Genomic DNA, 27,548 nt, shown 5'->3' with positions numbered 1-27,548 from the left:
AGTTCTTCAGTGCTCAGCTTTCTTTATAGTCCAACTCTCACATCCATACATGACTACTGAGAAAACCATAGTTTTGACTAGATGGAGCTTTGTCTGCAAAATAGTAATGTCTCTGCTTTTTAATATGCTGTCTAGGTTGGTCATAGCTTTTCTTCCAAGGAGCAAATGTCTTTTAATTTCATGGCTACGGTCACCATCTGCAGTGATTTGGGGGCCCAGAAGGTAAAGGAAAAGATTTTATTAAGGTCAAGGAAGAGATTTGAAGTCCTATAGCTGAGTCAAAGTGTAAATTGGAGGCATTATGCAAGGAAAATGAAATAATCCTTCAACAGAGCTGATTTGTGGGAGCAGGAGCTCAGAGCTAGACATGACATCGAACACCCCAGTCCGCCAAGGATTCACAGAACTCTTAGAAACAACTCTGATTGCAGCAGTGGAGTTCTGAGTAATCTTAGTTCAAAGCATAGCATTACCCCAGTTGACTTATGGGTACTACGTAAACTATAACACTAGAGGGACTTTTTTTTTTTTTTTAAGAATACTTGATTTGAACAAACAGAAATACTTATTCTCTTTTTAATCCTGTTTATTTCGTACAATTTGTTTCTGAGGATGTGTGGTAGAATTCGATCCTGGTAGAGGATGTGATGTCACTTGCAGAAAACATGGGACAAGCTCGACGTAAAATCTGAGCACCCCAGTTTTGATCATAGAAAGGTGATCTTAAAGTGCTTTTCCCCCAGAAACTTCCTCTTCTTCTTTCTTCCTTTTGCTTTATTAAGAAAATTTCCCACCCAGCTACTACCATCATTGCAAAGTTGATCACAGCATCTGCGGATTGTTCTGATCCCATGGTGTTCTCTAGAAATGTCCATTTTAGCACATATAAAATTTTACACCGTTTACATCATTACATGCCCATTTCTATCCCTTTAGATAATGAGCTACTTGAGGGCAGAGAATATGTCTTATTTATACCTGTTTACTCTGAATCTATTGTTCATATCAAACATTCAGTAACTGTCTGCTGTATAAAAGGATGAATTAGTGATTAAACATATATAGTCATAATAAGTAAATAAATGATATGAGTATCTATGCTCATAGAATTTGTAATCTAAACACAGGAAATTTTATATAACAAAGTCAAGTGAGGGATCAAGTCAAACTGAAATCTTTCAATTGTCAAAAGGAGTTTTGGTGGACTTCCTTTCTAGAGATTGCTTCAGGTTGCTTATTTTAACTATAATTCATTTCCTTGTCTTGTTCTTAACATTTCTGTAAGCCATCACCATCACTATTAACTCCCACCCCGCCACACACACAAAAAAACCAAAAAGACAAAAAAACTTTTCTCTGAGAAACAAAAGAGGAAATAAGTAAAGTCAGTATGCATGTCTTGAATTTTTAGGGTGAAAGAGTAACTTGGAAGCACTTTCTCTTGCATTCAGCTGAACCATTTTTCCATCTATATGTGAAAGTTGCTCAGTCGTGTCTGACTGTTTGTGACCCCATGTACCCTACAGTCCATGGAATTCTCCAGGCCAGAATACTGGAGTGGGTAGCCTTTCTCTTCTCCAGGGGATCTTCCCAACCCAGGGATCGAACCCAGGTCTCCCGACATTGCAGGTGGGTTCTTTACCAGCTGAGCCACAAGGGAAGCCCAAGAATACTGGAGTGGGTAGCCTATCCCTTCTCCAGTGGATCTTCCCCACTCAGGAGTCGAACCAGGGTCTCCTGCATTGCAGGCGGAGTCTTTACCAATTGAGCTATAAGGGAATGACCCACTACCTAATTACAACCTTGAAATGTGGTTAGGAATGGAACAAAATCCAAAGAATCAATTGCATTCCCAATCAGAGTTACTGGCAAATTGTTTAGCAGCTTGTGAGAATAAAGAGGAAGTTGCTAAAACAGAAAATGCAGTCAGTCTGTTGATCATGTGAGGGGACCATAAGCTTTCTTACTGCTAATCTCACAGAGGCTCTGTATCACTCAGAGACAAGGGACCTCCATAAAGAGGTCGAAGGTGATAACAGGAGTCCACGTGTAAATCTGAACCCTGGAGATGGATTGTTGGGAGAAAACTAGAAGCAGCAACTTGCCCTGTTCCCGGCTTCTTCTGAGACCTGTTTTGAAAGCTGGCCAGCAGGAGTCAGCTATTGTTGCTTTGCGGTCGACCAGAACACAGTCAATTACTGGAGCAAAAATGGCACCTATGGGAGGGAGATCGGCTCTCTTGTGGGCCCTGGATTGTTGCTGCACACAGAGGACCCTGACAAAAGGAAACTAGCTAGATTCAGCTGCTTTAATTTAAAAAAAAAAGAAGGAGAATGCTTGATTTGAACAAGCAGCTCTGTAGCCCCCCCTTAAATCCTTCTGCTTATTTTGTACAGTTGGTTTCCAAGGATCTGTGGTAAAAATTTGATCCTGGTGAGGGAAGTGATGTCATGTGAGCTGAAAAAGACTTATATTAAGACATCATTTTAAGACTGAAAAAGAAATGGAGGCAGGAAGAAGGAGAGGATGTGGCTTAGTGGTGAGGAGAGAAGAGGATGTGTTAGGGGAGGGGCATGTGACATGTGAGATCCCAGGAGACAGGAGATCTGCTTGGGGAGGGAAGGGAAGGCTGTTTGTGCAGAGAGCAGGGCGGGGAAACCACTGTGGGGAAGGGGGCAGTTACCACTCTGGGCAGAGGACTGCTGCAGCCAGGAAACCTGAGCTGAGAGCCGCAGAGGCGCTGGTTTCATTGTTGGTTTTAATAGCTGGTGCACGGCTGTGCCCATCTAAGGATGCTGTGAGTAACATCCTGTTTCTGACAAGTTCGGAATTATTAGTATTAATTTTTATTTTTAGTTGGAGGATACTTGCTTTACAATGTCGCGTTGGTTTCTGCCATACAACAATGTGATACATATGTCTTCTTCCTCTCGAGCTTCCCTCCCACCTGCCCCCACCCTCCAACCCCTCTAGGCTGTCACTGAGCAGCGGGCCGGGTTCCCTGTGTAGCAGCTTCCCACTAGCTGTTTTACGCATGCCACTGCCTGTATTTCAGGGCTACTCGGTCAGTTCGTCCCACCCTCTCCTTCCCCAGCTGTGTCCACAAGCCCGTTCTCTGGGTCTGCAGGCGCCTCTATTCCTGCAGACTGATTCATCCGCAGCGCTTGTGTAGAGCCCATGCATGTGCGTAACTCATGGCCAAGGCCCGACAGTGTAGAACGTCCTCGGGGCCATGTTACTGAGCTGCGCGATAGCGGAAGCACCTCCGCCTTGTAAAGCCCCGGCGGTGTTTCTCCGCCCCTTCAGCTCTAATGACAGTTTGCGGGGTAGTCACCCGCTGCTGCATCTGCCTTCCCAGACAGTGGCTTTCTATTTTAAGGTGCTTAGGAATTTCAAGGGTATCCTGCAGAAGAGTTTTTAAAAGACAGATTTTGACTTTGTGAATCTGGAGTGGGACCCCCAATGTCAACATTCTAGGAGGTTCCCCGTCTGAACACACAGATGAGCAAGGGCTTACCCTCCACCTACCCATGGCCTTGTTCTTGGTTCAATTTCGGTGTCATTTTTCAGAGTCCAGGCTGTAAGCTCAGACCACATCAGCTTCTATTTTGTATTTGCTATTGAGTGTGGACACATGTATTAACCTTATTACCTAGTTTCTTCACTTCTGACAAGAGACATCAACGCTAGGGCAGTGGTCCCCAACACTTTAGGGACCAGGGACCAGTTTTGTGGAGGACAGTTTTTCCACAGACTTAAGGAGGGGATTGTTTTGGAATGATTCACACTCGTCACATTTGCTGTGCACTCTATTTCTGTTATTCTTACATCAGCTCCACCTCAGCTCTGCAGCATTAGATCCCAGAGGCTGGGGAGCCGTGCACTAGGGAATGCCTTAGCAATCCAGGGGTTAGGACTCTGCACTCTTAACTGTCGAGGACCAAGGTTCAATCCTTGGTCTGGGAACTAAGATGCCACAAGCCGTGTTATATGGCTAGAAAGAAAAAGAGAGAGAGAGAGAGAGAGAGAGAGAGAGAGAAATAAACAATAAAGCAAGCCAGCAGCTAGCTTTTGTTCTGATTTCTGTGGTATAAATATATCCACTATGGCCAATTTCAAGCTAGCAATATGGCATCACTGAACAAGGAGTTGGGAATAAATGTGCCCCTCCATAAACAATGCTTCCACCACAGAGATACAATCAATGAAAGTAACCTCAAGAGAAAAGGTAAGAGTGAATAGGTAAATGATAAATAGTAATGATGAGTCTGATTATTTATTACCTCTTAAAAATAAAATTTATTTGATTATATACTTTCATTTTTTAATAATATGTATGGTTAGCTTCCAGATTACAAAATGTCTGAACGTTTAATGACAGGCCCTTGTTAGCTGATATAGGCTGGCTCCAGCACGTGACTGACTTGTGAAACAGATGCAGTCGCTGCCCTCAGGAAGCGTTTAGTCCAGAAGTGAACGGGCGTGCTTCCTATGAGGACACGAAGGCAAAGGAGTGGCCACTGGGGTAGGCAGAAATTTGACCCCCATAACCTTCACCGTCTGGTGGTTATGACAATGAACATGTTATGACACATGGTAATGGGACTTTGTAGATCTCACTGGTTTTATAAAGTAGATGATCAGGAATTCCCTGGTGGTCAAGTGGTTAGGACTTTACACTTTTCATGTCAGGGGCTCAGGTTCAATCCCTGGTTGGGGGGCTAAGATCGTGCAAGTCATGGTGAGGCCAGACAAAATTTAAAAAAAAATTTAATTAGATGACCTTCAGACAGAGAGGTTATCCTTGGTTATCCAGATGTGTGTAATGCAATCACATGAACCCTTAAAACTGAAGAGGGAGGCAGAAGCAGAAACCACAGAGGCTCAAAGCATGGGAAAGATCTGGTGTACTGTTGTTTGTTCGAGGAGGGAGGGAATCATGTCACCGGGAAATGGCAACCACTGTCCTCTAACCACCAGAAACTGAATTCTGTCAATAACCAGTAAGTCTGAAAGAGGAACCTCCCTCAGCTGCCAGTGAGAACCTAGTCCTGGCCAATACTTTGATTTTAACCCAGTGAGACCTTAAGAAGAGAACCAAGCCACGCCGTTCCAGACATCTGACCTAGAGAAAGAGTGAGGCTTGTGTAAGACTGCTACATGTGTGATAATTTGTTACACATGAGTACAAAAGTAATACAGTCAGTAAAGAAAGGCTCAAAGTAATAGTTACTAAAGAAGAGCAGGGCGGGAAGAATATGCCAGCGTTTCAGGGATTGAGAGGTGTTTGCAATGTACAAGGGAGCTGCCCTGGCGGTTCAGTCTGCAAAGAATTCGCCTGCAGTGCAGGAGACAGCTTCCAGCCCTGGGTCTGGAAGATCCCCTGGGGAAGGAAATGGAATGTATGAGGAGAAGAGAGAAGAGAGGGAAAGATGAGATGAGGTGAGTCTGATCTTGAAGAGCCTTTTAAGCTGGGGGAGTATTTTCCAAGAGCAAAGGGAACCGGTGAACTGTTTAACAGAGCTTGCGTTTATGGAGCGTGAGGAACGTGGCACAGACTGGGAGCAGGCATTCAGGACCCGGCTTCGGCTGTCAGGGAAGCCGGCGAGGAGGAAGGAGAGTGGCTTGAGCACACGGAACCCCAGACGCTGACCAACATCTGCTGGTTCTTTCTTTCTCCTCCCCGCTCCTCAGTCACTCACAGCGCCAGCTACGTGCAGGGCCCCACGCCAGGGGGCAGGGACACCCACTGCTCCGCGCTCCCAGACCTCAGCAGGCCCTTGGTTATTGCTCTTGCTTTTCCAGAAGTCATGTGGAGTAAGATAAATATAGTTTATGGATTCGCACAACTGGTTCTGCCACTTATTAAGCACACAAGCCGGGGCAAATCACTTAACCTTTCTGAGTTTCCCTTTCCTGATTTGTAAATAACTATTATAGCTACTTCAGAAGGCTATTGCAAGAATCAAAGACAAAGTATATAAAAACTTTAAACCTCATGAAAGCCCTGTTCAGATGATGCGCTTTCCTCTCTTTGTCTCTCTACCATCCATGTGCTCTAGTTCTCCTATTCTTTTCTTTTTCTCTCTCTCCTTTCATTGTTTTCTCTATTAAATTAGTTCAGCAAATATTTCTCGTGAGCCTGTGCTATTCATCCATCTAAATGTCTGCCCATGCTTGCTTCCCACACACACATTCCCATCATGGAGCTTACTCTATGATCACTTAGGGACATAGAACAAAGCTCACAATGTATTTTTAAGTGGAAAATAAAACTGATTACAAAATATGTTTGATTGACAAGCAGGTGTTTTGGTGAATATGTGTGTGCTGTGTGAAAGGGAGCGAGAGAGAAAAAGTACAAATATATTCGTCGAGCCAAAGATTGGAAAATATACCTCAAAACATTAGCAGAGTACCTCTAGATGCTTTCATTTGGCTTTGTTTTCCCATTTTCTTGTATTTTCCTGTATTTTTCAAATTTTCTGCCAGAAATACATTTGATAAATAGTAAAGCAGCCCAACATGTTTTAAGAAAAATATACGACATCAAATGTTATGAATAAGTTATACATAGGATGTTATGGGAATGGATGTTTCTGAATTAAATGTGACTGGGTAGAATCTCTGTGCTTAGCTTTGAAGGATAAAAAGCTCTTTAGGAAAGACCTTAGTGAATGGCATTCGGGAGAAGGACCCACGGTGTGCAGACCCTGTCAGGAAACAATGTTCTGTGTGCAGCCCCTGTCACCGGAAGTGTGTCCTGGGCTGCACTGGGAGATGGGAATTAGAAGCCACGCTATGAATCTTAGCTTTTATCCTCTAAGTACAGAGGCATTTAAGCAGAGGATGTGTATAGTCAGGCCTTCATTCCTATAGGTTACAGTGGTGGCAGTGTGAAATGCATAATAAAGAGGTTAGAAACAGACAGGAAGCACGGAAATTTGCCAGGACGCTAGTGTCCAAGTAAAAGACAGTGAAGGTCTGGACCAGAACAATGTGGTGAGAATGGAGAGAAATATTTTAGGGATGATTGAGAATTGTTTAAGGCTTATTTCCCATTCTGCCTATGTTATACTATATTGTTAAATTAGCAACATTATAACTTATTTAAGAAAGTATACTTAGGTGCCTATATAATATGCCTGCATAATTTTCCAGCTGGAACAAAAGTATCAAAGGGCATGGGAAGGCTAAGACCCAAAGACCTTGGAAGATTTCATAATTTGGCGTGGGTCTCACTTCTGCAAGCCCAGAGGAGTCAGTCAGAGCTAGAAAATGCTTCCCTCTGGTCCGAAACTAAGCTACGGGGAGACGGGAAACAGCAGAGGGCCTGAGAGACTCTGGAGGAGGACCCACCAATGTTATCGGCAGACAAGACCAGATTAGCAACTGTGGTCTTGTGGGCAGTCAGAGAGCAGGCTGTGCAGTGATGTGGCCTGGAAAGAGAGAGGAGGGTTGTGTGTGTGTGTGTGTGTGTGTGTGTGTGTGTGTGTGTGTGTGTGTGTGTGTTTGGCTTTTTCTGAGTCATGTTTAGTCTTTATAACAGAGACTTTCCACCTGGCATAAAGACAGTCAAGAGTTAAGAGAGACAGCAAAGCGCCTAAGTATTTCATGACAGCAGGGCGCCAACACAAGTTTGCTGGCAGTGAGCAGCAGCTTGGCTGTCCACACTAAGGAGAGACATGGGCACAGGGAGGAATACATTCCCGAGCTCTTCTTTGGCCCATGTTTTTACTTTGTTGACTTAAAAAATAATCACCACCTAAAAACTGAGAGCTATGTTTTATTTGGTAGGAATTTTTAGGACTTCAAGGCCAACAGACAGCATCTCAAGTAATCCTGAGAGAACTGCTCCGAGGAAGGGCAGGCGGGAAGTAAGGGGTCAGGTCATATAGAAGAAGTGAAGTGAAGTCGCTCAGTCGTGTCTGACTCTGCGCCCCCATGGACTGTAGCCTAACAGGATCCTCGGTCCATGCGATTTTCCAGGCAAGAGTACTGGAGTGGGTTGCCATTTCCTTCTCCAGGGCATCTTCCCAACCCAGGGATCGAACCCGGGTCTCCCGTATTGTAGGCAAATGCTTTACCGTCTGAGCCAGAAGTTTGTAACAAAGGGCTGGTAGCCTGAACACCAAGAGATTGTTGTGAATTAAAGAAACCTAGATATCTCAAGTTAAGGAGTTTAGCACTTTTTTATGTGTGAGAAGATGCAGGAGTCTGCTCCCTGAAACCATTGCTTTCATCATCTCAGCTGGGTTGAGTATCCAGCGATTTTTCACATCCTGAGTTCTTCAGGACGCCCCACAGGGAGTGGCTGCAGCCTTACAGCTGCCAAATCTATGCAGGTATTCTTCTTCTTCCTGAGCGCCCTGGAGGGCAGGAAGCCCTGATGGCTGTGACCTCCTTGCTTATCGATCTGATAAGAAATACTTCATTTCTCAGTCTCACCCAAGTTTTGCTTTATGTTTGCACCAAGTGAGTAAATGCTTTCCTAATGAAATTTTGAGGCTTTTTCTTAAACCCCTCTTTCTAATCATATTCATGGGAAGTGTCTAAAATCCTCCAAGTAAGGCACAAATCTTCTTTCATGAACAAAGTGAATACTGATATTGAAATCCAAGATAAGTTTTAGGTGCTCTCAGCCTTCTGGCTGGATGTAGGCTGGCACAAGAGAAGCCTTAATAAAAGGACTCAGGAACACAAGGAGGATTTATGATAGAGCGCAAAGAGTTGGGTTTGGAGGTCTGGAGCCCTGACGTCAGCCCACAGAGGGTCACAGCATCTTTCTCTGAAGGGCTCGCTGAGCTCAGCTGCTTGGGGAAGTCAAGCCTCTGGTCAGATCAGAGGGGTTGAACAAACTCAGGTAGTCCCTAAGGGTCTTTTCATTTGTATATTTAGATTCCGTGGACCAGGGGGACTTAAAATAACAATTATTTGCAGCTTTGCAGAAAATTAGAGAAACCTGTAAGAGTGAGCTTTCTATAACAGGATAACAGGATTTAAACTGAACCAGCACAGAAAGCCAGAGGTAGAACTCAGAAAAATACTTTTTTCCAGTGAGGTTTGTTCTGATTTTCAAAGGGCTGTGTCCTCCTCTAGCCCTATATTAAAGTATGCTTGGTGTTTGGGAGGGCGCTGTCTTTGTGTGTTGATTTCTTTTAATGATGGTGAAAATTCTTTCTTGGGCAAAAAAGGCCAAGAGCAGAGGAACTATAGTGAGGTGGCAGGGGGCGCTGGGGGTGGGGTGGCAGCTGTCCTCAGATTGGATGCCAGGAAACAACCTGTCACATGACCTCCAAGAACCTGAAGGCTTGAGGAATCACTTTTCTGAGAAGACTTGCCTAGCAAACACCTCACCCACAGCTTCCTCTAGCCAGTAAGTCCTAAAGCTCAGGGTTAGCAGGGCAAGAGCACCTACCTCGATCTCTCCAGTCCTGGAGTCCCGCCCTCCAAAATGGCTCAGAGAAGCCAGCAATTTCCTTTTCTGGCTTTCTTTTCCCTTTTCCTATTGCATTCTACTTCACAGGCAAAAGAATTATCTCCTATGAAACAGAATGAAGCTTACTTTATAGTTTTGATTCTGGTTAGGCCCACAAGGACATACAATAATATTTCTCTTGCCTTTTCTTTTTTTAAAGTATTTGTTTGGGCTGCGCTTCTATGAGCCAGGTCTTGTTCTGGGAGGGGCTGAAATTGCCTGAGGGAGGCTGTATGGGTGGAGTAAGAAAATCTGAGTGGGATTTCAGTGTTGATGAGCAGGTAAAAATTCTGTGTGTGTGTGTCTGTCTGTCGGTCTGTCTAACCCTTAGAAAAAGTTAATTATCATATTTCCAAGTACTCAGAGCAGAATGGATGATACACTGAACAATTTTGACGTTGCATTTTGATGCTCTGTTTGAAATTCCCCCAGAACAATGGCTCTAGGTCTGGTTTCTACATTGCCTCTGAGGGTCCCCTTTTGTGAAATGCTAAGGGCTGGACAGACTTGAGATCCTCAGATTACTTCTACTCCCCCACCTCCCTACATTATCATTTCCCTACCATATTATACAGTGAAAGAATGTCATCTAACTTTTTGAGAAAGACAGCTAGCTGGCAAAATATACCTCTTTCCTTCTCTGCGTTAGAGGCAGATTCTGAGACCCTTCTCTATGTCAAAATGATACCTATATTTCAAAGCACAGACAGCGTACATTGTGAAGCCTCCTCTAATTCTTCCAAACCCAAAACTAAATGAAACAAACTATATGTGTATATATACGGCTTCCATCATGGCTCAGTGGAAAAGAATCTGCCTGTCAATTCAGGAGACAGGGTTTGATCCCTGGGTTGGGTTGGGAAAATCCCCTGGAGAAGGAAATGGAAACCCACTCCAGTATTCTTACCTGGGAAATCCCATGGACAGAAGAGCCTGGCAGGCTACAGTCCAAAGGGTGTAAAAGAATTGGACATGACTTAGCAACTAAATAAAAACAACAACAACTCTATATATATAAGGTTTCCCTCTCTTAAACTTCCAAGTGCATTTAAGGGTACATAGTTGTGTTTTGTTAATCTATGATGAGAATTAAGTCTATGTCAGGTGCTAGGTTAAGTGTTTTACATGTATTAACATTGTAGGGAAATGCAACTTTTGACTCCGTCTCATATCTGAACAAAGAGATCATGTAACTTGCCCATGACCACTGGGAAATGGTAGAGTCATTTATTTCCTGTATTGATAGAGATAGTACTCCATCTTTTGCTAAGATTTTATTATGTTTTACCTACCTTTTGCTTGCAAGAATAATTGACATTTGTAAGGGGATTAACATTTTACCATTCATCAGCTCATTAATGTCAAAAATACTTTTGTGATGTTGTTATTACTATTTTCCCCACGTTTCACAGGAAGTATGTGGAAGAAATAGTATTCGGCCAGCTGATATTTCACCCGACCTCAGGCCACTGAACTCCCTTGCCTGGCCTCCTGCAAGGTCAGCTTGGTGTTTTCATTGCCTTTGCAGGGCTAGAACTTTTACTTCACCACAGCTACCAAAAGATCTAAATTATGGTACCAGGGCAGGGGCATGGCCCGTACTGGCCCAGGCTTAATCTAAGAGCTACACAAAGGAGAGAGGGCTCAGATCTTTCTCAAGTTGTCCAGGTGGTCATCTGTATCTGCAAGTTTTCCATCCACAGATTTGGAGAGCTGTCCTCACGGTACTATGCTAGTTTATATAAGGGCCTTAAGAGTCCATGAATTTTGGTATCAGTAGAGGTCCTGGAACCAGTCCCTCCCAGGGATAATGAAGGGTGTGCTCCAATAGAATGTAGAATTTCCCTTTATATTGGAGAATTATAGGCTATAAGGGGCCAGGTCAATATGACCAGTGGCTTTGTATGACCAGATCAGTATACCCAGTGGCTTTTATCAGCTGAAGTCTTCATATTGGTTTATAGAATGGGTCCTGCTCTTCTCTGAGAATAGAATGAAGATTCAGGTCCATTTGGCCAGCACATACCAAGAAAAACTAAATTGGGTTAGAGAGTCCCTTAACTGAATCCCTGCATAAAGGGCATGTTACAGTTCATTAATGAGAAAATGATGAGCACTTACTATACACCAAAATATATGTGCATATTAGAGCTTTAGAAGTACAATTGACCAAGAATTTTTCCACACCTTTGGGATTTTGTCAGTCTAAATAAAGAAGTAAACTGGAACAAGCTCCAATGACCAGAAATTGAGTTTATTTGGAAATAGCAGATGAATTGCAATTCAGAAAACATGTACTAATTATGATTGGACTTTTCTGCGGAATATCTAGCCAGGAGACCTGAATCTGCTTGCAATAAAGAAGAGAAAGTTAAAAAAAAAAAACCAAAACAGAGGACATGTGCTGTAGCAAGTTACAGGTGAGTCCCTGGGGATCTGCGAAGGCTGAATTTATGGGGGAGAGTGGGAAGAGGGAGAAGTCCAGCGAGAGTCCAGGCAGGAAGTTCACAAGTTTGAGGATGGGAGAGATTCTTAGCAAATATTCGTTGGTCCGGAGGTAAGTCTTAGTTTTTAGTACAGCAGGCATGTACAGAAATCAGTCTCACTCCTTAAATTCCATTCTTCTGAGGGCACACATATAAGATTTTCCGTTTCGTATCATCTGGTTTCATTTTGAATTGCAATTCTCTCATGATTTCGTAATCATAGGAGAGAAACAAGCAAAAAGGCAGTTACTGTGAAACGTGATGCTCACTCACGTTGCAGAAGCAGGGGTCTGTGCAGTCAGAAGAGGCTCGTTTATACTGGAGGGAGTTGGATAAGGAAGAAGGCGGTGATGGAGGGGAGAAATATGCTGGAAGGAGTGAGATTCAGGGCAGATACTCCTGGTGAAAGGAAGAATGTGCTCAAAAGAAAGAAAGAAAGTAGGACACAGCCAGGCTGGAGGGGCAGTGGGTGGGAGTTTGGCATTCTTGAAATGCACTGGTATACAGCAGGTCTGTGCAGCCCACCAGGCTCCTCCTCCCATGGCATTCTCCAGGCAAGAATACTGGAGTGGGTTACCATGCCCTCCTCCAGGGGATCTTCCCAACCCAGGGATGGAACCTGCGTCTCTTACATCTCCTGCACTGGCAGGCGGGTTCTTTACCACTAGTGACACCTCTGAGATTCATTCTCCTTTCTGAAGATAGAGCAACTGCTGGTCTTTGAGGGTTATGCTGTTTCTCAATGTACTCACCTAACAACATGTTAAAAATTATTTATGTTCAAAGGGCCTACCTAGTGCCTCGCTTAAGAAATAAATCAGTGGAGAAGAGTGTTCTGGTTACCATGCTGTGTAAGAAACTGTTCTAAAGGTAGTGGCTTAAAAGGACAATTGTTTTGTTTCTGTGGGTCAGGAGCTCATACTAGAGTGTTGAGGAAGCCTGTCACCCATCCATGTCCAAAGGCTGTCTCCTGTTGAGTACAGAATCTGTCTTTGGTGGACCACTTGGTCTGCAGTGTGCAGGGGGCAAGCCAGGGCACTTAAGACTCTTCTGGGGGGCAGGCTTCTCCTCCAGTCTCCTTGGTCCAGCTGATTCAGCTGGGCCTCCAGTGACCTTCCAGTTGCAGAACTCCTGCTTGGCACCAGGAGGCATGCCTGGGTCTTTACTCCCCCTCTAAACAAGGCCTTATAAATGGACTTCTGTGAATGGACTGACCTCCTGAGGCCACAGTGGCCCCTCTTGACCACCTTTCTATCTTGTTTGTTCTTACCTCTTTCCTTCAGCTCAGAACTAAGCATGAGTTGAGATGCCGTGGTGCTTTCACAGAAACTGTAGTTGAGGTCCTTGTTAGATTCCTGATAGTTCTCAAACATCTCAGGTTTTTTTTTTTTTTTTTTTTCTTTTCTTCCACCTCAGCATAATTTGAAGAAGCTTATCAAGCTTATCAAGTCAAAGCTATGGTTTTTCCAGTAGTCATGTACAGATGTCAGAACTGGACCATAAAGAAGCCTGAGTGCTAAAGAATCGATGCTTTTGAACTGTGATGTTAGAAAAGACTCTTGAGAGTCCCTTGGACAGCAAGGATATCAAACCAGTCCATCCTAAAGGAAATCAACCCTGAATATTCATTGGAAGGACTGATGCTGAAGCTGAAACTCCAGCACTTTGGCCACCTGATGTGAAAAGCTGGCTCATTGGAAAAGACCCAGTCTTTCCCTGCTGGGAAAGATTGAGGACACGGGGAGAAGTGGGTGACCGAGGATGAGATGGTTGGATGGGATCATCGACTCAGTGGATATGAGTTTGAGGAAACTCCAGGAGATAGTGAAGGACAGGGAAGCCTGGCGTGCTGCAGTCCATGGGGTCACCAAGAATTGGACATGATTGAGAAACTGAACAACAACAAAAATCAAACGTAAGACTAGAACTATTTCTTATAGGTTTCTTTTTATAATTTTCACTTTAAAATGATTTACTTTTTTTTTTTGAATATCCAATTCATTCACAAAGATCAGAATTCTAAGGTGAAAGTAGGTAAGTACCAAGAATCCCTCCCACATTGTCACATTCCTCATAAATCTCTCCAGTTTCGCTAGTGTAGGATCTCAAAATCGTCACTAAGTTTTAACTGTCAAGTTCCTAGCCGAGTACACTTAGCACAGGAGATGGATTTATTGTGCTACGTGTCAGGAACCCTCCCTTGCTTGGGCCCTGTCTTAGCCTGTTCAGGCTGCTGTGACAAACTACCGTCGATGGGGTGCCTTATAAACAGTAGAAATTTCTGCTAGCTCTGGATGCCAAACAGCCTGAACCAAGGTGCCAGCAGGTCTGATGTCTGCTAGATCCCGCTTCCTGGTTCACAGTTGTCTTTTCACTGTGTTCCTACCTGCGGCAGGGGGAAGGAAACTCTCTGGGGTCTCCTTTATAATGTTACAGATCCCATTCATGCAGGCTCCCCCCTGACGACCCAGTGATCTTCCAAAGGCACCACATCCTAACACCATTATATTGGGAGCTAGAATTTAACAGATGAACTTGGGGAGACATAAACATTGTCTAGAGCAGGCCACTTCCAAGTCATCTTCTAGGAACATTATTTTTTTCCTTCGGTAATGAATTTTATTTTTAAATTTTAATTTATTTTTTATTGTTTATTTGACTGCCTCAGTTCCTCGTTGCATCATGCAGGATCTTTCATTGTGGTGTGTGGACTCTCTCATTGTGGCACGTGGACTCAGTGGTTGCAACACACAGGCTTAGTTCCTCTGAGGTATGTAGGACCTTACTTCCCCTACCTGGGATTGAACCCAAGTCTCCTGCATTGCAAGGCAGATTCCTAACCACTGAACCACTAGGGAAGTTCCCTAGGTGCACTATTAACATGTTGATATGCCTTGCTAAACTCACAGTCCTAATACATTTTAACCACATGAGTTGCTTATTGCCTTTTTAAGCTCCAGAACCTACAGGACCAGAGTTATTTGCTATATAAAAGTGCTCCATATAAGGCACCAGTAATAGGACATATGTATGGAGGAAAACAAGCATTATTGTGGTGGAAGAGACAGTCTATTAATAGGAATATTATGCTATTTTTCTAGGTTTTGTGACGGCTGTAGTATCTGTCATTATTTCTACATTTGTCATTTTCCCCATTTCTTTTGCCATTTTCTAAACATTTGGTTACACGATTTTAATTTGTTATTGTATTTCCTGTTTTCTTAGGAACCCCACAGTAGGGGAACTTTTGGTCCCACACAACTTTGAGCCTCTCCTGATAAACAGCCCAGCAGGTGTCTCAGTACTCTGATTTACTTGCAGCTCGCCCGTCTGTCCAGCGTAAGTGACCCAAACAGCAGAAGGACGGGCCTTGTTTCTCAGTGTATGGGCTTGGCAGTATCTTGGCCCTTGTCCAAGTCACCAGATACACTCTCCATCATTACCATTAACAGCAACAGATTAAAATGCAACTATTACAAATCAGAATCCACGCCAGCGCCTGAGTTGATGAGTTGAGAGGAGAGGAGGACAGAAAGGAGAAATCTAAAGGCAAGGTGCGGTGGGGGTGGGAGACCGCTTCTCCTTTTCTGCCCTTTCTCCAAAAACTTCCCTAGTTTGATTTACCGTATGCTCAGCCATGTGTTCTCACACTCTCCTTTACCTTGAGAGCTGACTGTTAGACACACACAAGAGAAGAACATGAAGGCCTCCAGATAAAGTAGATGCTGACACAAGAGAGTCCCAGTCCCTTGGTTTCTTTGACAGGGCTTTACCAGGCTGGATGGAAGAAGGAAAGACCACCAGGAAAGCGCGTGGCTCAAGTGGAGCTATAAACCAGCTCTGCACTCTTCCGAGGATTTATATTCAACTGAAGACGCGTCCAATGCAGGACGTTATGGCTTTCTGCTTTCTTTTTGCTTACATGGAGAAATAACAGTTAATATAGTCAACTATCCCAAGGCAGAAGACTATTATTAAAAAAGAATACTTTGCAACATTATTGATTTCTCAAGTCACTGTCAGATATTTTAAGATTTGGATTTAATAAAACATAATATGATTTCTTTTATGGGATTTTTATGTTTTCCCAGTCTTTATCACCCTTGGGTGTTTCTTAGTTGAAAATGAGAGTATCTACCAAGTATCAGCTGAACAAATCCTGATCTAAGTTATAAAAACTTTTATGGCCACACTGTCGTTTTCCTCCACTTACCTCTTTCTGTAAGCAGATTTGTGGGGCAGGGGTCGTCCCTGGAGAAAGAGCACCAGGCATGGCTTTCTTGACATAAGAGGAGGGCTTGGCCCAAGCCCTTTATGATCTCAGCCTGGCCATAATGCTCGATCTTGAACAGGTCTCAGTGATAAATAGTCTTAAGGGAACAAAAAAAAAAAAAGCATAAATAACAGACTGTTAACGGGCTAGAGAAATAACAAGAGCAAAAATATTAGATCTGTCGCAAAGACTTTCAGTTCTCTTTTGATGGTAAAGACCAGCCTAAAGCACAGTCTTGAGCCATTTTGTAGAAGCTAAATGCCAACAACTAGATCAACTGGAATCTGAAGCAGAGCGGTATTGACCTTTTCTGACCCTCTTGACTTCAATCAACTGAAGCTTGGACTCTGCCTCCCATCCAGGCCCCTTCATGAATATGCATGTACCAATCGCTTAAGCGTCCCCTCTTTGCTGTTCAGAGAAAACACTGCTTTGGGAAAGATCCCTAGTGTTCGCCTCAGTTGCAGTGAGTAAGATGACCTTCTGCGATTTGGCTTTTCTGTTTTTTGGCAATACCACCAAAAGGCAAACCCAGTGTTCAGGTGACAATTCTACGTCATTGAGCCTTCTTTACATTTATTCATATTTTTCTATATACACAGCATTTAATATATATACCCAGTATGATGTGGTACAGTGTGTAAGAGGAAAGATTGGAGTAGCAAGGATTCCTAAGTTGATTTGGGGAGTGGGTAAAGAAAATTTGGTCTTCCGTGATAGCACAGATGGTGAAGAATCTGCCTGAATTCAGGAGACCTGGGTTCAATCCCTGGGATGGGAAGATCCCCTGGAGAAGGGAATGGTAACCCTCTCCAGCATTCTTGCCTGGAGAATTCCACGGACAGAGGAGCCTGGTGGGCTACAGTCCATGGGGTTGCAAAGAGATGGATACAACTAAGCGACTAACACATACACACAAAGAAAACTTGGAGAGTCATCTGAGCTGGACAGAATGCTCTTTAAAGAAGAACCATGTCTGTTCTCCACTCTCTACCTAGCACATGGGAGCTCCTCTGCTATCGCAAAAGGATGTGGAAATGGAAAAAGAAATTGTTTTGGGTAGAAATAACAGACGTTGTTGTTATTATGTCTGTAAGTCATGTCTGATTCTTTTGCAACCCTGTGGACTTATAGACTGAGAAGATCCCCTGTCCATGGGGTTCTCCAGGCAAGAATACTGGAGTGGGTACCCATTTACTTCTTCAGGACATCTTTTTGACTCAGGGATTGAGCCTGCCTTTCCTACATTGGCAGGAGGTTTCTTTACCACTGAAAGAAACCTCAGGGGAGCCCTGAAATTATTAACAGACATCCTCAAAGGAGGAGGAATGACAGAGATTAACATTTACTTTTTATGAAGGCCCTAAAATGTGCTAAAAATGCCCAGATTAAAGATAAATCTGAGGAGGGGTGATTAGTTGTATGTCCACACCTGGCAGCTCTGCAGTTTTCAGTTATACTCAAAACGAGGTCATTTACTTGGAAAGAAGCAGATATTTGGCAACATAATTGGGCTACAGCTGAAGCCCTCAAACCTCTAAACTCAATCTGTACGAGGAAATAAATTCCCTTTGTTACTTAAGCCAGTTTCTGTTATTTGCAACTGAAGGCAGCTGAGCTTTATGTCAGGTAAGATAAAGGTTAAAAACACAAAAAAGTGACAGGGTCTCCCTGTTCTGCTCTAATGTGGTCTAAAGAATAGTAGCATCACCTTGGAACTTGTTAGAAAAGCCAATTCTTGGGCCCCATCCCAGATCTGCTAAATCCGAACCGCTGCAGCCCTGATTGGCGCCTGACTTGTGTTCCCAACAAGCCGCAGGTGTTGCCGATGCCCTTGGGAGGCAGACCGCCTTTGAGCAGCTCCTCTGAAATACTCCCCTGAGTGGACGATGAGGCGAAGACTTCAGAGCTTTGAGGGATGAATACTAAGTTTTTCTCCTTACCAGGGGTAAGCTCTAACTGTGAATGAATTCAAGCCGATTTCTTTCCAAAAGAGGAGGTGAAGCAACTGGGAGAATATTTCTTCTTTGTATCAGCACATCAGTGATAAAGAAAAGTGTATCCTGCTGTTGCTGACAGTGGGGTCTGGCTGCTCCCAGCTCTAAAAGCAATAAAGGGGCAGATGCCTGTCCAAAGGCAGTGTTCCTCCTCCCAACAAGCAGCGGGCAGGAGCTTTTAAATGGGATTTTAGGGTGTATATGTGGAGGGAGGGGGCTACATGCAGAAAAAGCACATTCAGCTCTGAGAGTGACTTGAAATTGCTCAAGCGGTGGTCTGACCAGCATCATCTTGGTTGTTTTTAGTACAGTTAATCTTCAAGTCCAGGGCGGGTTTGTTTCCATTTCTTTGAGGCCTATTCTCAGAATTGCTGCAGCTTACACTATGGTCTGGTCATCGTGTAGTTAATTTCTTCCACTGGGTGAGGGTTTCAATATCTACAAAACAGCTCAGAAATATGGCTCAGAATATTATCTATGATCCTGGAAGGGGTATTGAAAGCCCTTGACTTCTCTTAATGATCAAACTGTTATTATTTTTTTCTTGATTGCTTTCCTTGGCTTCTGCATGTTCTCACTTCTCGGAGTAAACGTATTCTTTGGCTCATGTTTTTCTACAGACAAAAGGCAGACTGATGACATAGTGGGGGAAGAACCACAGGGTCTGGCTCCATTTCACTGTAGGTTCCTTGGCTATTTGCAGGTAAATAGGTCTCTAAAGATTTTAAATTAGGAGAACAGTTGCTGCTGCTGCTAAGTCGCTTCAGTCGTGTCCGACTCTGTGCGACCCCAAAGACAGCAGCCCACCAGGCTCCGCCGTCCCTGAGATTCTCCAGGCAAGAACACTGGAGTGGGTTGCCATTTCCTTCTCCAATGCATGAAAGTGAAAAGTGAAAGTGAAGTTGCTCAGTCGTGTCCGACTCTTAGCCACCCCACAGACTGTAGCCTACCAGGCTCCTCCGGCCCATGGGATTTCTCAGGCAAGAGTAGTGCTTGGGGTGCCATTGCCTTCTCCCAGGAGAACAGTTAGTGGACAGATTCTGCAGAGTTCACAGAGAGAGGAATCAGGGCAGCTTGTAGCATCAGCAGCGTGTGACTGCTGAGTGCTGCCGCTGGATGAAGCCCTTACAACTGTCTTGTGCTCTTGTGTGCCTTCACAAAAGCGCATAAGTGTCATTCCAATAGAGGAGACAGACTGGCCTAGCTTTGGGCCCCCTGGTCACTGTGTGTCCAGGAGATAAGGGAACTCATGAATTGCAGATTCACTAAAAATCACAAAAACGGAGCAGGTGAGATACTGTTCTTCCAGAGGAAGAGTTGCCAAACTACAGAAACACAAATGTCCATGATAATGTTTCTAATATAGAAAAGTAGAGAAAAAGAAGTACCTGTGGAATTAAAGATTCTATCAGAAAGCCAAAAGCTGAGTTAGAGCGTAGTTAAAAAAATGCCGCCTGCCACATCAATAAACAAAGGATGTGCAGGCTATTAAGACATCAGTCACTGCAGCCAGCCCCCCACTGTGCAGCCCAGGGGATTCGGGAGGAAGGAGCCAGGATACTGGCCCCAGAAAGCTAGGGTGCAAATCAAAGAAATGATTTCAAGGAGCCCAGACTCTTGCATCTTCCCGTATATAGAAAAGTACTAAGTTCATTAATTTGAGATGTCTGGTTTTCTTTAATTAGCAGCTATCTTTGATGTTCAACTACCGGACTTTTTTGTTTGTTTGTTTGAACTCCTATATCCTGGCTCCTCCCTTACCTCTTTGGAGCAGCCCCTCAAAGCCATCTGAGAGGCTGTCTTCTGGGCTTCCATCCTCGGTGAGTCCCTTGAGTAAAACATAATTAGGTTTTAAATTTTTTTTCAGTTGATGTAAGAACAAAAGTTGAGAAGCTATAATACTGATCTAATGGGATAAATATACTTAATCACAAAAATTTTTAAAGAGCATATGATAGTTATTGTGTGTTCATGGCAGGTGTGAGGCTTGTTTTATGCAGCAGAGTTTCTCAGTATCAGTACAAGTTATATTTATTCTCTGTGCATTGTCAAGTATTTAGCAGCATCCTGGCCTCCACATATCAGGTGCTAGTAGCACTCCCAGCTCCATTCGTAACAATTACAAGTGTCTTCAGACATGGCCAATGTACCCTGGGTCCAAATTGCACTTGGTTTGGTACCACTGACTTAGAGATTTCAGATCTTTTGGAAAAGACATGATCCAGTAAGTATGATTTTCAAGCACTGTTGGGAAAAGAAAAGCTTGACATTGATCACAGGAGGCATGGAAAAGTTGGCATGGCTGTTGGTGACTTTCTACTGATTCATTTAGATGCAGGTCAATGTAAATATCCTCATAATTTAGGAGATGTGTTGTTTTTCCAAAGCATGTATCCTATAGGGAAGAATAACTTTAGCAAGATGGCTAACCATTTCTCACTCTTGCTGACTCATCTCAGGATTAAAGACATTTGAAAACAGGATTCTTTCTGAAATGTTGGGTAGGAAGTCAAAGGAAGGAAAGGGGCTATGGATGCTAAGTGGTATTTTCAACATATTTTTCTATCCATAAGATTTTAGAAGAGAAAAACTGTCTTGAAGTCAAACATTTGGCTTCACAGATGGTATTGGCAATCACTGGAATTTCTGGACAATAGCTTAAGATGTTGGAATAATGGGCTCTTGGATAATGCAGCCTGTCTCAGTAAAGGAGGAACTTTTTTTTTTTTTTTTGATCTGGAATAGTACTTCTCAAAGGGTAATATTCAGTTCAGTTGCTCAGTCGTGTCCGACTCTTTGCGACCCCATGAATCGCAGCACGCCAGGCCTCCCTGTCCATCACCAGCTCCCAGAGTTCACTCAAACTCTTGTCCATCTAGTCGGTGATGCCATCCAGCCATCTCATTCTCTGTCATCCCCTTCTCCTCCTGCCCCCAATCCCTCCCAGCATCAGGGTCTTTTCCAATGAGTCAACTCTTTGCATGAGGTGGCCAAAGTACTGGAGTTTCAGCTTCAGCATCATTCCTTCCAAAGAAATCCCAGGGCTGATCTCCTTCAGAATGGACTGGTTGCATCTCCTTGCAGTCCAAGGGACTCTCAAGAGTCTTCTCCAACACCACAGTTCAAAAGCGTCAATTCTTTGGCGCTCAGCTTTCTTCATGGTCCAACTTTCACATCTATACATGATCACTGAAAAAACCATAGCCTTGACTAGATGGACCTCTCAAAGGGTAGTCTGCATCAAAATTATTGCCTAGAATACCAATTCATGGGCCCTACTGTAAATCTATGGATTCCATTGTGAAAGGGGAATTGGATATCATTGAATCTGCAACTCTAAATTCATCCTGCTGGTGCTGGTTATGTACTGTGGGCTTTGAGAATTCATGGCCTATTAGATAGTTTATCTGTCAATTAAATAGCGCCAAACCAGGGAGTCAGTGAGTGAAAATACATTGAGATAAAGTGAAGAAAGGAAAAAATATCAAGTATCTCTCAATTCTTAAAAAAAAAGGTAAACAAAATAAGACCATGTATATGTGTATATTAAATTATGAAATAAAGATTATTACCTCAGATAGTAAACACTAATCTTATAAGGATTATTGAGACTTGCTGAGTTAAAGCTCAAGATTGGAATATGGTGATTTAAGTGCGAGTCTAATTTTTTTTTAATGCTTCTTTTAACCTGGGATTTGGAGTTCTGTATATCAAAAGTGTATACAATGTGGAAATCTGCACATTAGATTTTAGAGTGTGTTTGCATGATGATGGAAAGGAGAGAGACAAAGGTGGTGTCCCAGTGGGTGCCCACTATCAGTATGAGGAACCAGCTACAGAAAAGAACACCACAGCCTAACCAGGAAACACACGGAGCCACACGCAACGTTTGTCAACACGCTCCTTGGGCTCAGAGAAGAGTTTCTGACAAACTCTTTACTGTCTTTTAGATAATTTCATCTGGAGAAGAAGGTAAAGTGTCTCAGGGAACTGATATTTGGGTCCTCACCATGAAGGGAAAGGAAAGAGACTGGCCTCGGGGTAGACGCTGTCGTGTTTGCTGGCTGATCTCATAGCCAGAGAAAGACTGAGCGCAGTCTGAAGTTTGCTTCAGGAAGCAAATTTCAAGAAGTTCAGGGAGAAAAACTGTCATGACACAGCAACTGAAACATCTGGAAGGGAAGTCTGTTAGAAAGATTGCAAAGTTTTAAAAAAGAAAAGCAGTTCGCTTGTACACTTGCAAGTAGCCCCAGTGAAGAACAACAGGACGTGATTTAAAAAATCAAGGGCATTGTATACAGTGCTGAAGTGACCAGATTTTTTTTTTTTTTTAAGGAGCATGTGTGTGGCAGAAGAATTTATCAAACTATTAATTTGTTCACTTATTTTTCCACTTCCCATTTCATAAAAAAGATCAGGATAATTCATTTCCTCATGAATAATTTTTCTAAATTGGTCTCATGTTCCATGGTCTCGTGTCCAACTAATTACAACCCTCTAGGAAGTTCCCCTGACCACAGAGAGAATAGTAAAGAATACCTATATATCTAAATATGAGATAGGTTTCATGTCTTTATCCAAATATCCGTAACATTTTTTCATGTAATACTTTTTTGTTTGTTTTTAATTAATTTATGTTTTTATTGAAACATAATTGCTTTACAGAATTTTGTTGCTTTCTGTAAAACCTCAACATGAATCAGCCATGGGTATGCATATATCTTCTCCCTTTTGAACCTCCCTGCCATTTCCCTCCCTACCCCACCCCTCTAGGTTGATACAGAGCCCCTGTTTGAGTTTCCTGAGCCGTACAGCAAATTCCCCTTAGCTGTCCATTTTACATAGGGTAATGCAGATTTCCATGTTATTCTTTCCATGTATCTCACCCTCTCTTCCCCTCTCCCCAATGCAGTACTTTTCTTTTTTTTGGCCTCAAGAAGATTTGGGATACAATCATAAATTTTAAAAAATGAAATGAAAGGAAAAAAACAATGTCTTTTCTTTTATCCTGCTCATCTATCTTGGACAAAATAATCCAGAATTTTTCATGTTTTAGGCCTTTGTTAATATGTGCTGATAATAATTCCTCATTTATATCTAAATTATAATCATGAAGTAATTCACATAGACCGCTGTAAAGAGAACACTATGGGCTTCTTATTTCTAATCATTTTCTAATGAAAATGATTTCATTTCTCAGTAGAATATTAATGACAAAGATAATAGTAACAATGATAATAACAAATTCTTATGGAATGGTCTAGTCAAAGCTATGGTTTTTCCAGTAGTATGTATGGATGTGAGAACTGGACTATAAGGAAAGCTGAGCGCTGAAGAATTAATGTTTTTGAACTGTGGTGTTGGAGAAGAATCTTGAGAGTCCCTTGGACTGCAAGGAGATCCAACATGTCTGTCCTAAAGGAAATCAGTCCTGAATATTCATTGGAAGGACCGATGCTGAAGCTGAAACTCCAATACTTTGGCCACCTGATGCAAAGAACTGACTCATTTGAAAAGGCCCTGATGCTGGGAAAGATTGAAGGTGAGAGGAGAAGGGGACGACAGAGGATGAGATGGCTGGATGGTATCACCTACTGGATGGACAAGAGTTTGGGTGAACTCTGGGAGTTGGTGATGGACAGGGAGGCCTGGTGTGCTGCAGTCCATGGGTCACAAAGAATTGGACATGACTGAGCGACTGAACTGAATGGAATGGTCACTGTGTGTCAGACACTATTTTAAGCAATTTGTGTATATAAATTTATTTAATACTCACAAAAATCCTCTGAATTAGGCACTACTCAACTCCCAAATGAACAAACTATGGTTGCCAGGTCAAATTTTAATCTTGCACGGAAGTCGATGCTAAATGCATTTAGAAGAAATACATTTGTATTTAAAAAGAACCATACTTCTAAGACACGTTCAGAAATTCAAGTGACCAAATGACCAAAGCCATAGTGGGACTTTTAACAGGAGCTCCAATACTATTTCATACGTCCCAATGGTTTTATATTGCAAAATACAAGTCTAAATTGATCAGTTCTTGCCACTTTTCATAGGCTATTGCCACGTGACAACGTTAATTACTATAAAGCTATATCAAAAAGCACTGACTTTGGTTACCTTGAAATATGGCACTTAGCCCTGATGATATTTCCTTGGGGCTGTTCCAGTGCAAAAGCAAATGCAGTTTTTGGATTTTTGTTTGTTTTCGATTGTGCCGTGCAGCGTGTGAGATCTTTCCCAGAACGAGGATGAACGTGTGTCTCCTGCAGTGAAAGTATGGAGTCTTAACCACTAGCTCACCAGGTAAGTCCCTGGATTTTTTTTTTTTTTTTAGTTTGATTTACTGGTGCTTAAATTATGTAGATTTTAAAAAAAATTCTTCGATGATGCGAATTTCAAAGACAGTACCCATGCCTGATGACTGAAACAGTCGTTTCTAATGTGGGCTAATCATTTCTTGTTTGGTCACTGAGTCGTGTCTGACTCTTTGTGACCCCACGGACTGTAAGCCACCAGGCTCCTCCCGCAGGATTTCCCAGGCAAGACTGCTGGAGTGGGTTGCCATTTCTTTCTCCAAGGGGTCTTCCCTACCCAGGGATCAAACCCACGTCTTCTGCACTGGCAGGTGGATTATTTACTACTGAGTTCCCTGGGAAGCCAGACTAATAACAAGAGCTAATTATTGAGTGACTACTCTGCAACACACAACTGTGCCAGATAGCTTATATACGTTGTCTCATTTCTTCCCTAAACTGCCTCACAAATTCGTCTTTATACTACTCCTGTCACAGATGAGGAAAAGTAGGTGTGAAGAAGTTTTGTAGCTGATCCAAATTTATATGTTTTCTGAATGACTAAGCTGGCATTCAAAGACTCTGAAATTAGGGAGTTTCCCATACTACCAAACCTCTCTGATGAGAAAACAATTTGCCTTTGGTTTTTAAATATTCCATTTTTGAATTTTGCGGAAAATGTTTTCCTCTGAGGAATATGGACTTTTATATATGTAAGAAAGGAATTTACGGAACTGTATCAGAGGCTGTTTGTGAGAATCTCCAAGGAAATTTGCTTCATTTGATGAAAATTTCAACTTTGTCATAAAGCTTCCAAAGAGAAACTGGTTAGTGAGGGACATATTTTTCTATCTCACAGGATAGATATTTAAATGTTTTATCAATTGATTTTTCCAATCAGATTGCCTAAGTTCATTTACTAGTTGTGTGACACCGGAGAATTTCCTTACATTCTCTGTCTCAGATTTCTCATCTGTTAAATGGGAACATTAACTGTACTGACTTTGTAGGTATTTGTTAAAATAAAGTTAGGAAATACATGCAAATCCATTGCAATGCCCTGGCACACAGTAGATGGCCAAATAGACCTTTACTAGCTATTGCGTCTTTTGGCACGTAGGATCTTAGTTCCCAGACCAGGGATCAAACCTATGTCCCCTGCATTGGAAGGTGATTCTTAACCATTGGACCACTAGGGAAGTCCTGCTCACTGTTACTTTATCGTAAAATTTCATAATGGCGTCTACATAAACACAGAAAGTGTGAAAATCGAATAAAGTTGGGACTTTGATAGCTGTCGTCACCCATCTGATTCTTCTGTCCTATGGCAGACGGCATTGGCTGCCCATGCCCATCTAGCAACTGTTTTCCTCTCCTTTTTGCTTTGAAAGCAGTGTCTGCCTCTCATGATAGATCCTTGACATTGTGGACGTCATATTCAGCCACTCATGAACATAGAGTGTGGGCATATCACCATTCCTGATGAATGGGACCTGAAAATAAGTCTTCTTGGAGACCTAAAGCTAAGTTTTCCTCCTGGGAAAGAAAACTTTTTTTTTTCTTTTTCCTGAAAAAAAAAAAAAAATTAGCACTCTAGGAGAAACTGTCCTTTTTTGGATGTGGCAGAATATAGTGCCTGGAACTGTAGCAGTTGTTTTGTGATTACGTGGAGGGATTGGCACAAAGAATAAGGTTGAGGATGGCAGAGCTTCAACAACATGTATTAGTTTCCTAGTTATGAGCTGCTACAACTAAGTACCATAAACTGTGGGACTTAAAACAACGGAAACTCAAAGCATGAAAGAATGAATTTGAGTTTCTGTTGTTTTAAGTCCCTCAGTTTATGGTACTTAGTTGTGGCAGCTCACAACTAGGAAATTAGTACACGTTGTTACAGCTCTGCCATCCTCAACCTTTTTCTTTTCTCAAATCCCTGCACGATGGTGTGTAAGCTGGTGGGAAGTTGCTGGTAGCACAGGGGCCCATCTGGCACTCCGTGGTGATCTAGAGGGGTGGAGTGAGGGGATATGTGTATAATTATGGCCGATTCGCGTTGTATGGCAGAAACCAACACATCGTTGTAAAAGTAAAACATGGACAGAAACTGATTGCCCCACAATTCTAGAGGTTAGTAGTCTAAAATCAAGGTATCAGCAGGGCCATGCTGTCTCTGAAAACTGTACAGGGATCTTTCCTTCCCTGCTCCTAACTTCTGGTGATTTCTTGGCAGCCTTTGGCTTTCCTTGCCTTTTAGATACATTAGGCCTCTGTCTTGATGGGTGTTTGTTTACAACATGTGTTTTCTCTATGTTTGTTTATAACATTTTCCCTCCGTGAATGTCCGTTTCTATATCCAAATTTCCTTTTTTTTTTATAAGGACTCTAGTCATCTTGTGTTGGAGCCCACTTACTTGACTCCCTCTGTTAAGGCCCTATTTCCAAATGAAGTCACAGTCTTCGGCACTGGGGGTTACGTCTTCAGCGTATCATTTTGTGAGGATCCAGTTTAACCCACAACAGAGTGGAGAGACATGGTCCCTGTTAATGTCAGCGGGTCACAGCACTAATCCTAGTACCGCCTCCTCTCGTGACTTTCTCTCTTGGGTGAGACATTCTGTTACCATATGGTTTAAGCCGCTTTTAGATAGGTAATCTGCTACTTTCAGCTGGAATTACCTTCCCCGATCCATATACCTTAGTTTTAAAATTTTTATTACAGCACCAAAATGTGTTATACAGAATAATGGAAGATTTATGTTGTGAGCCCAGATCTATCTGGCTCCAAAGCTAAAACATTTAATCATTCTTCTATATTGCCTTATTCATTCATTCAAACATGACTGCATCCATCCTTTATTATTCCAACTCAGCACAGTAACTTTTATCTCAGTGGAAACCTAATGGCAATGCAGAACTGAATTTATTTAAAATGAATCCTTCTTCACAGTGAAATGTTCTCCTCATCCCAGAAAGATAATAGAGCAATGAAACAACTATCAACCTAAGATTTTT

The 27,548-nt window shown here is 42.6% G+C and overlaps 1 long non-coding RNA gene across 2 annotated transcripts in view; it reads left to right on the top strand.

The window, feature by feature from the left end:
• Window positions 1-2,677: 2,677 nt before the first annotated feature.
• LOC114110105 (uncharacterized) overlaps window positions 2,678-27,548 on the top strand; it is a 31,235-nt gene continuing 6,364 nt past the window's right edge. Inside the window, exons 1-7 of one of the 2 annotated variants that reach the window (XR_009597915.1) lie at window positions 2,678-2,797; window positions 10,891-10,976; window positions 11,811-11,898; window positions 13,381-13,879; window positions 14,633-14,734; window positions 15,190-18,185; window positions 24,466-24,546. This is a non-coding gene — a long non-coding RNA (uncharacterized LOC114110105). Of the gene's footprint in view, window positions 2,798-5,065; window positions 11,899-13,380; window positions 13,880-14,632; window positions 18,186-24,465; window positions 24,547-27,548 lie in introns of those variants that run through there. The other variant, XR_009597914.1, reaches the window with a different exon arrangement.

Source organism: Ovis aries, chromosome 21, assembly GCF_016772045.2.
Source record: "Ovis aries strain OAR_USU_Benz2616 breed Rambouillet chromosome 21, ARS-UI_Ramb_v3.0, whole genome shotgun sequence".
In the NCBI taxonomy this organism is placed as follows: Eukaryota; Metazoa; Chordata; class Mammalia; order Artiodactyla; family Bovidae; genus Ovis; species Ovis aries.
The sequence above is the reverse complement of the archived record's forward strand: the minus strand, read 5'-3'. Positions and strand labels throughout refer to the sequence as shown.